Below are 12,164 nucleotides of genomic sequence, written 5' to 3'. Positions count from 1 at the left end.
AATTGCAGCTTTGATAATAAATTCAGTGATCTATTTTTTCATCTCATCATCATCATCAGACAAGTTTACGTAATGAGGTCACATACTGAGAACTCCAAATTAAAATAACTGTGCTCGAGATAATGCCACGGGGTAATGATGGTTCGCACACTATACCGGTTCAGTATCTTGGCAGGGCAGTTGAAATGATGGGAAAGTTCTTAATCCCCCCCGCCCCAATTCCTTTTCTGTTCAAACGGAAAAGGGGGGGGGGGGTGTTGTGTTAAAATGTGGTTACTCTTATCTCTTCCAAGACATTTATTCAAAGTTGAAGAGTAGGCCAAAACACGCTCTAGAGGTGCTCTTCAAAGCCTCCTCTGATATAAGCCCTTACACCAGCGGTAGCATGATCAAGAAAGTGTAGGGCTGCATATAATATAGTAAGTACTAAGAGTCAAAATGATATATACCATCACTAATACAGCATGTATAACTATGTGATTTTTGGAAATGCTGCAATATAAGGGAGTTTCAAGGTGAAAATTGTATTGTTAAAAAAACAGCAATTGATGGAAGGCCCACTGGACATTGTGGCAACATTGTTTTTCTGCAACCCAAGGGCTTCCATCAACACATTTTCAAACAAGTGCTTAACACCACATATGCGCACAAATACACGTACGCATACACGAGCAAGCACAGTATTAAATGGAAAAAAAACTCTCACGGACTCACGTCTGCTCAAAGCTACACATACAATGAAAGCAAGACTACAATTCAATAATAAATATTCGAGGGACATGCATTAATATAAAATATTTAAAAAATCTCGCACGTCCATATGACCTGCACAATTTCAGGTTACGTTTCGAATTTAAGATGCTTGGGTTAGCACTGGGTTAATTGCAGCCCACCCAGCGCTTACACAGAACACCAGGCTCCAGGTTTGCATGTCCTGGGCACAAGAGGACCTCATTGGGCCGGTAATTGAGTGAAGCCCACCCGAGACCTCTTGCTAACTGCCAGCATTCATCACACACACACACAATATTTAAATACTGTAGTAATGAGAGCCCACTGGGATACAGCTGGAAATGCTATACCTGTTCAAATCAACCTGCAGGAACTCAACACCTGCAACCTCAGGATTACGGAGCAGAGGTTCAAAACAAATTGTGCCATTGGCTGCGTTTGGCATTCGTAAATTAAGCAACAAACGCAGATGGCCAAGCAACTCGGAAGGCCCCGAATTAATGGACAAACCAGAAGTGCATAAAATGACAATTCAAATTTTTAATCGCAATAAACATAACAAGCTAATTAACATTAACGTCAACAAATCTTAACTATCGTCTTCACCTCTGTTTGCTCGTCTCACTTCATTTATATTTCTCGCGACATTTCTCACCTCACTACGTCTCTATTGTTTTTCCATATATCTTCTGTCAACTCACGAGGATTTTATAAATTGAAAATGGAGGGGGATCATGAAAATATATTTTGCTTAGGGCTCCTAATGTGCTGCCATCACCACCACTGGATTGTGGATCAGACAGTACTCTGCATTATATGAGGCATGCAGTTCGTGTAAAGGGAGGATTACCACAATCAATAATCCACAATAGGAAACGAACAGGTGTTTATTTTATATTGAAGCAAGAGATGAGAGTGGATTATTTTTGCAGAGAAGAAAAAGCTATAACTTGTAGACACAGGATACAACACAGAAGACGTGATCAGTCGCTGAGTGACAGAAACGTTTTTTTTTAATTCCACAATACATTAAGTTTATGCCATCTGCATGACGTCATACAATAAAGCATCCATTCAGGAATCTCACAAAGCAGTAACAGAGAATGACCACAGCCGCGATTTAAACATATATATTAAAAGTTACCTTGTTATCATTTCCACGGCAGGGGGCATACTGTCACACAAGCCTTGCTATGAGACTGTTGCATGACAACGAGATGTTTTGTACTGGTAGGAACCTCCTGGTTACACCAGCCCACAGGGGATTATTGTGTCCGTCCGTCGTGCAGGGGGGGTTGGGTGGGGAGAGAGGGGCTGGGTGGGGAGGGTGGTGAGGGGCTGGGTGGGGAAGGGAGGGTGGAGAGGGGCTGGGTGGGGAGGGTGGGGAGGGGCTGGGTGGGGAGGGTGGGGCTGGGTGGGGGGTGGGAGGGGTGGGGCTGGGTGGGGAGGGGCTGGTCACCCCGTGGTGCCCTTATAAAACTCAACGTCTAACCTACTCACGCCGGCTTGTGCCCGCCCTCACAGTCGGGCATATTTGCGGAATACACCACGCCGCCGTTGACCCTGGCCATTGACCGAGCAACCCAACGTCCCTACCAGCTCCCTCCGCAGGAATGTGTAAAATCTCGAGGCTGAAAATTAGCCAATTTAAGCGCAAAAATATTTGTTATATACAGTAGCTGTGTGTGTGTATGTATTGGTGATCAGGCTCAGATCGTCAACTCCCTCCATGTGATAATCCCGGGTGATAATGTGTGGTTGCCCAGATATGAACATAGGATCGAAGTGGTGCTCGTTCAGCCTTCTGACCTCCGTGCCACTCAAGAGGACAGTGCTTGTGTGGGTAGGGCAGGAGGAATCAAAGAATGTCTTCATTTCATCTTTCTTTGGACTGGATATCATTATTGCGGTTGCTGAGTGATCGTGGTGGAGCAGTGGTTAGTGCACTGTGTTACAAGCCCATCAATCCGAGAAAGATGTTTGATCATGGTTAACATCTGTTAACTAATATGTGTATTAGTCTTGGGTCCCCTTTATCAATCCGCATTGACTAGCTTGGTGAAGAATGGTCAAATAACTCCCACAACTAATAAGGCATGATAAGACCTTCATATCGCAGTGGATTAATAAAGGGTGGAAACTACTATTTTATAATGGCAGTCATTGTGGTGTTCGTTTATGGTTATTAAATGTGCTTCGATTACTTTTCTGACAAGATCAAGTTAAATTCGTTTAAGAGGTAGACACAAGGCAATTAAATGAATCCCATTTAGAATAATATCATAATAAATCGACACGTGTGTTACGTGAACCGTTTTGGGCGTCTGTTTTACTGGGTCACAAATTTTCTCGTAAATGTTTAATGTGTGTATGTTCAACGTCTTTTGCACCGTACATAGCCAACAGTGCTAATCGGTTTGACGGTTTAATAAACGTGTACATCTTTTCTTTAATGATGCACAATTGTGTGGCTGAAAAACCATTTGCATCAGAAGAGTTAAATATAAAACGAATATATGTAATTTAGTAATGTGATTAAAGTATTAATGTATGGAAATTGTATACTGTATAATCATACTAAAAAAAATCAGTTTCAATGTTTCCAATTAATTGTTCGTGCATTTGCCCACAGTCTCTGAGCCATGTATATTTGGAGCACATAAACAAGTACTATTTTGAAGGGTTATAGCTTAGGGAGGTCTTCAGCAGTGCATTTGTTATGATGATTATAATCACGATTTCTAAGCAGGAAATAAAATGCATAGGTATATATTCCCAACATACAGTCATTTTAACCCTGGCTAATTCTAATACGTTAAAAACCCTTTCATTCCCTTCCAATCATTCCAAAGAGCAAATTTCTAAATGAAATTTATTTCAAATTGCGTTGCACCGGGTAATTGAATTTGAATGCAAATAGGATTCTCTGTCCTGCATTCCAGAACGATCACGGCATTAAAATACAATTCCACAGCTACCCGGGACTCGCCGTCCCAATGAAATAAAAGATATCCAACATTATGGACCATAGCACCTTGCATCCGTGATGATTAGAAATGGCTTTAACGCAGAGAACAGCCCTAACCGGCCAACACAGTCACACCGCGCGTTCGTTCCGTCGGCGTCGCTCCACACACAGCCGGTCTTTCCAATACCACCACCCACCCCCCAATCCTACCTCTCCCATGCTTGCCCCTCCCTCAAGGGGTCGCTGAGGGGGATCAATTTAGTACTGGAATGAGTAAATTCAGCGCTCGGCCCGCCGGTGACTCGTCCCATCACACGCACGCTTGCGCGCTCCGAGCTCTCGGTCAGTCACGGGCGCATTCCGTGCTGCGTGCTGCAAGTCTGAAGCCGCACCGCACCGCACCTCGACTCCGCCTGCTTTGCCTCGGAACAGCAGCAGCAGTAGCAGCAGCAGCATTGACACGGACGCTCCACTCGCTACCACAATTCCAGCGAGGGTTGCGTTGTGTGTGGAGGAGAGAGGCGGGCGGGCGGGCGGGAGAGAGGAGAGGAGGGGGGGGTGTGTTGCAAAACAGCTCCACGAATCTATAATTTGCTAGCCGCGGCAAGTGTGTTCATGGCCTGGGAAACCCCAAAACACTGCTAATTATTGAGAGGGAACTTTACACGCGCAGCCTCAAAAGCAAGCAGCAGCACGCTCGGGTAAGGCGATTCTCTCGTTCGTTTTCTAACGCTTATTGCATTTGCACTCCGCGTTTGTTTGTGGACGCTATGAAGAACTACCAATGAGCAAACACGAGCGTGCTAAATGGACGGCTTTATTTTGTTGCAGACTAACGAGACAATTTTTTTTAATGAGTAGATGTGTATTTGTCCTATCATGGGTTTACCAAATGCTTCAGGTGAATGTAGTGCCGTTATAAACGGCTATCATGCATGTGCAATATAATCGGTGGTACTCTTGTAACTGTTGAAATGCTGATTTTCAAAAAAATAAAAAATGTGATTTCCTAGCATGCGTGTAGCGGGGCTTGTTACGGTGATTACGATGCCTCAGAAATGCCACGTTGAGTGTGTTTATTTGCAGAATTCAATCATTACACAATGCCGTCGGAATATCACGCATATAATGTGTAACCTTAAGTAAGTGAAATAGGTCACACAAGCCAAACTTATTGTGAATTTGCATTCCATTGTCAAATACACCCGATGTTTGGGAGATATCATATTTTGACAGACAGCTTCATGCAACATGACTATAATCTTTGCAATGCGATCTTTTTTTGTTCTTTCGTGAAGCAGGCTTCCTCTGTTGTGTTCTTCCTCTCGTAAGAATGGCTTGGAAAAGAGAGAGAGTGTTGTGTTGGTCAAGTGATTGACAAAGACGGCTTCTCTGCTGGCTTTTACAGAATTTGCTAACGGAAACAGAACTCCCCTCAACCTGATGGATTTAGTATGATGGCTCTGTCTGTAAGTAAAAAAAATAATTCTCTCTCACTCACTTTTTCTCGAATGCACGCTTTGATTGAATGTCACGCTTGTAGTATTGAACTTACATGGTGATTCTGTTTTTAATATTGATTACTGAAGATGTTTCGGACAGAATTAATTAAACCTGAATTTGTTTTCTTACGTATGTCGTGGACGTAGTCGAATGCCAGTGCTTTCATCTGATTTCTACCATCGAATTGGCATTTGACACATCTGACGCTGTATCAAATGAGTCTGCTCTTTGAATGCCAATGCATTTCATTGCGTGGACTATGTTAATGCATACACTGTTTGAGCACGCATGTGCTTCTATTTGTGTCTTGCACTTGTAGAAGCTGTTGGAGAAAACAAAATCAAGCTAAAATAGTGCTATCATTCGGACATATCCAACGTGCACTAAGTTAACAGGGAGCTGAATCAACTTAAAAGCTTGACTGCATAACACGCATTACCGGTGCAATTACATTTGGCCAAATATTGACCCTACAACAAACTACTCAAACGTTCACAATGAGTATAAAAGGCTACCTTTGATCGCTATAAACCCACACCTCTCGCTGTCAGGAAGCCCTGCGTTTTCATTGGAATTAATTATACACTTAAGTGAACACATCTAATTAGTCATGTCTATTGGCTGCATGCATCCCATTGTCGTACATTAGTTGTAATTCTCCACAAGGCGTGACAATTAACACGATTGTGATTAGTGCATATTAGACATGCATTACAGTGTGTGCTCAGCCACCCGTTGATTAGCACAGGGCAAGGGGCGTTGATGCGCATTGGAGCTGTGAATTGTAGTACACCCATGTTGCCAAATGTTAAGGCTCTTTCACCTTTCAGCCTTCACTTATTTTCTTTGCTTGCCAATGTCAAGCCAGGCACGTAGTAGATCCTATTGCGTTTACTCGGCAAACAATTTGCTGCAATCTGATTCGGTCGTCGTTTTTTTGTTTCTGATTTGCAACGAATATTATTGGAGACCATTTCAAAATGTGTTTTATGCAGTCACTCATAAATATGTTTTAACCACCGCTAACAAATTGACGAAAGGAAATTCTAAGCCGTGCAAACAGGGCGATATTCTGCTTTGAGAAAGCCATCTCTTCCTGTGGAACATGCGATGCATCGTTGGGTACAGAAGGCAAACACAAATTACTAGTTGCAGCAATGAGCAGAGATGGAATGCGAGAGATGCAGGATGTGCTCATGGCAGATGCGTTACTAACAATGTATTTTCCATTAGGCAGACCATGCTATTGAGCTTCATTGTTTGATGTCCTCTTGTATCTACTTGACATTTCCACAATTACAATTGTGGAAGCAGAGAGTGCTACAATTTGTTATTAATATAAGAAGGCATTTCAATCCCAACATATAACGCAGTTAAAGCAAAGCACGTGGGGGGAAATAGTATAATAATTACAGGAATCCAAAAGTTTGCTGAGAGGTGGATATCGCAAAAAAAACAGCCTTTTGCCACTATCATTTTCACACTTGAGTACGTTTTATTGAATATTTTGTACAAATTTAAATGCAAGGTACAATACAATGTTAAAAATATGAAACTGTGTATTTATGAAGTGTGAATATAAACATTTTCATTCTAGGTCTAATTGCATGGCCTACAATTAAAAAAAAACCCCACCTATGTGTATGCATGTGTTGTGGTTTGAGGCTATACTGCGTGATTTATTTGAGAAACAATGATGGCATTATCTTTTAAACTTCTTGGGAAAAGTGAGTGCTCTTTTTCTATCAGGCAAAGATAAATGTGCAGCCTTACAATTACTTGCTCACTCGAGATAACACTAAGGAGCACTTCGAGAGGATGTTGTTGACCTCCTCTTCCACATGGGTCAGATGTCTTATGAGAGGTAGTCTGAGTAGATCAAGGCAGGATTTAAGAAACTCGCATATTGTTTGAACTGGCAAGCCTGGAAATTGAACAGGTGGATTGCAAATCTCGTGATGGCACCATCCCTCATTTTTGTAATGGCAATCGCCTATCAGCAACATTGCACAAAAACACGTTTGGATAATTATACATGTAAATAACGTTTTGAATAATTGTAGAGGTTAGAATAAGTACAATTGATTTGATTTCATTGCATATATGCAACGTATTAACTTGAAATTTGCTCTAGAGTACATCAATAAACTTATTCTGATCAGATATAAAAAAAAACATACCATCCAACAATAAACATCTTTCTGAATGTGACATGAGAGTTCTCATATTCACGTTGAGTTACTCTGTTGCTTTAATGTCAGTGTGTGAGTCAGTTCATCCGACTGGCAAGAAAAGACACATTACTTTAAACTCTTTGGGAACATTTAACCGAGTATTTGGAGAAACTTACGGACGGAACATGAGTGCATTTGAAATTGTAGCGTGCTTTGCAAAATGACGGAGTGAATGATATTTTTTCTATCCTAGGTGACGTGAATGAGAATGAAATATCCATCATTTAGAGTATCAAGTGCCGGAGCAGAGGATAGTCATGGCAACTTCTTAGATCCAATATCACTGACAGGGAAATTAATCTGCATCATCGTGCTCACCGACGTGCCCTGCAGCACCATCTAACAGGTTACCCAGTTCCCGTGCCAGAACACACGGGTATGCCACAGCAATGCCCCCCAAAAACAATGATCAGCCAGTTTACACTCAGCTCAAGTTCATTTTGCTTCTGTTATTCCTATATTATCATGCACGTGCATCTCCCTGACAACTGTAGTATGTACACATTCGCCCTTGTGAATGCAGAAATCACGTACAATCAAGCCAGAGAGGAAAATTGCATCACACACAAACACAGTTTCTACTTCAGTAGGCACACCAGAATTAGTTTGGCATTAGAATCAGAAAAAAGGTGCTAATGATACACATTTTAAATCAAACCTTGTAAAACTTCGAGTGGCTTCAATGCTGGCCGACACTTTAATGATATTGATGTTGCGAAAGTTATTTGTAAATTAATGTTTTATCTCCTGAACTGTGTCACTTGAAATAACGTTATTAATTGGGCTTTCACCATAACCAAATTAGTCTGAAGTCACACTATGAGAAAATTACAATATGTGTTGCAAGAATACAGAATAAAACACAACTTGCAATAACCCAATGTGCACTTTTCATCCAAGTAATGTTTTGTGATAGCCCTCGTTTAAATAACCATTGCTTCCGAGTACAAACATTGTAAGGCTGTACATTTAATATTTGATGAGAATCAGTTCTGTCTATCGATTGAGGGCAGAAACCGAGGTCGGTGCTTGCATAAAAAAGTGACAGATCATTGTTTGAATTCAATTGCCCGAGAGATAGTACGGATACACTATTGAACCTGGGGGCAGGAGAGGTGGAAAGCGGTGAGAATCCCATTGATTTGCGTGTTGCGACAGGATTACTTGTGGATGGTCTATGAAGGAAGAATCACTCTTTGCGCTCAGCTCAGCCCAATCATTTTACATCTGTTTTCTTGAAAGCTCACTTCAAAGCACTTATTCTCTATGCTATTGGTTTTCATACGTGGTGTATTAATAATGCATGTTATACTTGCCTACCAGCACTCTTTTTTTTCTCAACACATTTTGCTCAATGTATACCACTGCGCGTGTCATGTGTCAAAACGTCCCATTGTGCTCCCAGTCACGACACTTCCACGCAACATTCACGACTTCTCTATTACAATGGGTATTTTGCAGTGTGCGTCTTTGCAGTGGCAGCTATTGTTTCCATACGGCATGTGGGGGCAGTGAGATCATGGCAATGTCACACCACACAGGAGATTGTCATGTCGTTGCAAAGCAAGATTATAGCTTTTTTTTACAGCACAGAATATTGTATGCAACAGCTGCTGAGCGGGACAGACAATCTCTACTCATTTCTGTGTCACGTGAGGCTTGGTCTAGATCAGCGGTTGGGAACATATGGCTCGCGAGCCATATATGGCTCTTCCAGTGACGGCATATGGCTCCCAGACAATTTTGAGTTGAAAAAATAATTTAAAAAAATAAAAAATAAAAAATCAGTTTGCAACTGATTTTAAAATACTTAAATAAATTTCACGGGTCACGCCTGCATGAAGCTCAACCTCACCACGTATGAACCAGACTACAAGGCCATCAGCAAAACCATGCAGCACCAGAAGTCGCATTAAAAGTAAACATATTTAATTTATTATACGTTAAAAATATTATATGGCTCTCAATGAAATATATTTAGAAATATTTGGCTTTTATGGCTCTCCCAGGCAAAAAGGTTCCCGACCCCTGGTCTAGATTGTGCATTTTTAATGCACCGATGGTGGTGAGTCAGGAGATGTCCTTGCCTTTTAATTCTTTCACATCTGAGGCAATGGGTGGTGTGCTAGCATGGTCATACGTTCAAGGTAGCTTATCATACGAGATGATCAGTTGTAATAATGATAAGTTACAGCTATTTGCCAATAACCCTGATGGATTAAGGCCCCTCCATGCTGTTGTTGGTCTTGGGGGATGTTTTGACTATACTTCACCACAGTGGCGGCTCCTGCAAAATCTCTCAGGGGGGCAAATGTCTGGATGATTGATAAGGATAAGGTACACCCATGCAATGGATAAATTAACAGCTTAAGCATGTAAAGGCAACGTCACTTCTTTAATATTAATGAAAAATAAAGTGACTATTACAATACATCTTGTTTGTTTCTATACTCAATATTATTACAATCCACTCAGTTTCTTTTATTAAAGATTCCACTAGGTGGCAACAAATAATATTGTTGACTGAAATGTGCTTACGTATGATGACGTAAGCACGTTAGTGCGAGCCCTCCCGGAAGCCATAGAGAATGCATTGCAGCGCCCCCCGTTCGAAAAAAAACATCTTTGAATGTAAGTCTATGGGAACATTCTGGGCGATTCTCAGCCGGAGTGAAATCGCCCAAAAAGAGGCGGTACTCCACAGAACGTGACATGACGCTGATTGGACTATATCCAGAGGCACAGTGACGGCTAGCGTGACTCTGTGGTTGAATGACATTGGTGGTGCGTCGCCCAATCGCCCTAATGAAGAAACCGCCCCTGCTTCACCATGCTGGTCATTGCAGGTTGGTGAAGGGAGTGGAGGAGAAAGATCTTCGTTGTCGTTGGGAGTAAAATGAAGGTCACAGGGTTTAAAGCATGTTGCACTGGCCACGGCTTCACCACTCCTCGAGGATCAGTGGCATCGGTTGGGATAATGAATAATTAATTACTCTATTCTATAGTAGTAGGTTTTTACCTTGTTAACTGGTACAAAACTGGTAAAGGAGGTCTCATAGTAAATGCTTACCCCTAGCTCTCAATACTCTGATAGTGCACTGTCTTTGAGTTGTACGCCTTTTGGCGTCATCTGGTCCAACACCAATGGAGACTAGGCTCTAAGGAAAGCTGTCTCGGGTGTGGACCAATCAACTTCAAGGACAGTGCATATCATGTTTGCAATAACCGCAACACAAGCAGTCAAAATGCAAACAAAAAGAAACAACGCTGATGATGATAATGATATGCACTGTCCTTGAAGTTGATTGGTCCACACCCGAGACGGCTTTCCTTAGAGCCTAGTCTCCATTGGTGTTGGACCAGATGACGCCAAAAGGCGTACAACTCAAAAACAGTGCACTATCAGAGTATTGAGAGCTCAGGGTAAGTATTTACAATATGAGACCTCCTTTACCAGTTTTGTACCAGTTTAAAGGGTAAAAATCTACTACTATATATTGCCACTGGTAAAGGAGATGTCTCATAGTGTAAATACTCTATTCTAATTCTCATCGTCTGTGCTGTTGCTCTGGAGGCCGGAAGACCGAAGACCGATGTTTGGCCGGCGCGTCGGTGGCGTTTGTCGTGAATTCTCACTGAACAGAGGGGGCCAAGTGAGGGCTGTCATCTTCCATTCCACTAGATATCATTGGTTACGAGGCCTTTGTTTATCCAGTAACGTCTCATTGAGTCTGGAAGGTCCTGCATTGGGATGCTTGAGAATTCCATCAGTTAGTGTTTGACATGTTGACGAAACTGCAGTGCCCAGAGAACACCCATGCAGATGGATTTAATGCATGTTGTGTACTGCTTTCCAATGGACATCTGTCACAGCTCAGCAGGTTTGGGAGTTCTATAATATTGTCATCTACCATCCCTCGCCTCCAAAGTGCAGGATTGCAAACATTTATCACCATGCCCCAATTCAACATTTTTTGCACATGGAGTCCTAAACTAAATAGTAGTATGATAATAGGTTTTCCCCCTTTTTTCTGGCAACAAAACAGGTGTTAAGATGTTAAAACACCAAACTGAAACCTTTTACAAGGAATCGTGTCTGCATTGACCACAATGCTTGTGGTCATAATGCAAACAAAAAACTTACTCTGATAATTTATGCATTGTCCACGAAACTGATTGGTCCACACCAGAGACAGCGATTGTTGTGCCTCGTCTCAAACGGTGTTAGGCCAGAGGACGCAAAAAGGCTAACACCGTTTGAGACGAGGCTCAAAATAAAGCTGTCTCTGGTGTGGACCAATCAGTTTCAAGGACAATGCATATATTATCAGAGTATGCTTTTTTGTTTGTATTCTGAAGTATTGTGGTTAATGCACACATGCTTCCTTGTAAAAGGTTTCAGTTTGGTGGTTTAACATCTTAACACCGGTTTTGTTGCCAGAAAAAAGTGGAAAACCCTATTATCATATTTTGGTACTGGCAAAGGAGATCCCATTATGTAAATAGTAGTAGTACTCACAGCATGGTGGGAATAAAACAGCATCGTCCAGGATGAAAATATATAACTTTAACATCAGTGAGACACATCTGCACACAATGTCCTGGCCAATTTCGTAACAAAAATTCACATTATAGGATCCCAACACTAAAATAAACTGCTCACTGAACATCAAATGCTCGAGTAATTGTGGACCACAGGACCAGTAACTATGGTCTTTAGCATGAAC

This window comes from Lampetra planeri, chromosome 4, assembly GCF_965212315.1.
Source record: "Lampetra planeri chromosome 4, kcLamPlan1.2.h2, whole genome shotgun sequence".
NCBI classification, from domain to species: domain Eukaryota; kingdom Metazoa; phylum Chordata; class Hyperoartia; order Petromyzontiformes; family Petromyzontidae; genus Lampetra; species Lampetra planeri.
This window is presented reverse-complemented; position numbering follows the sequence as displayed.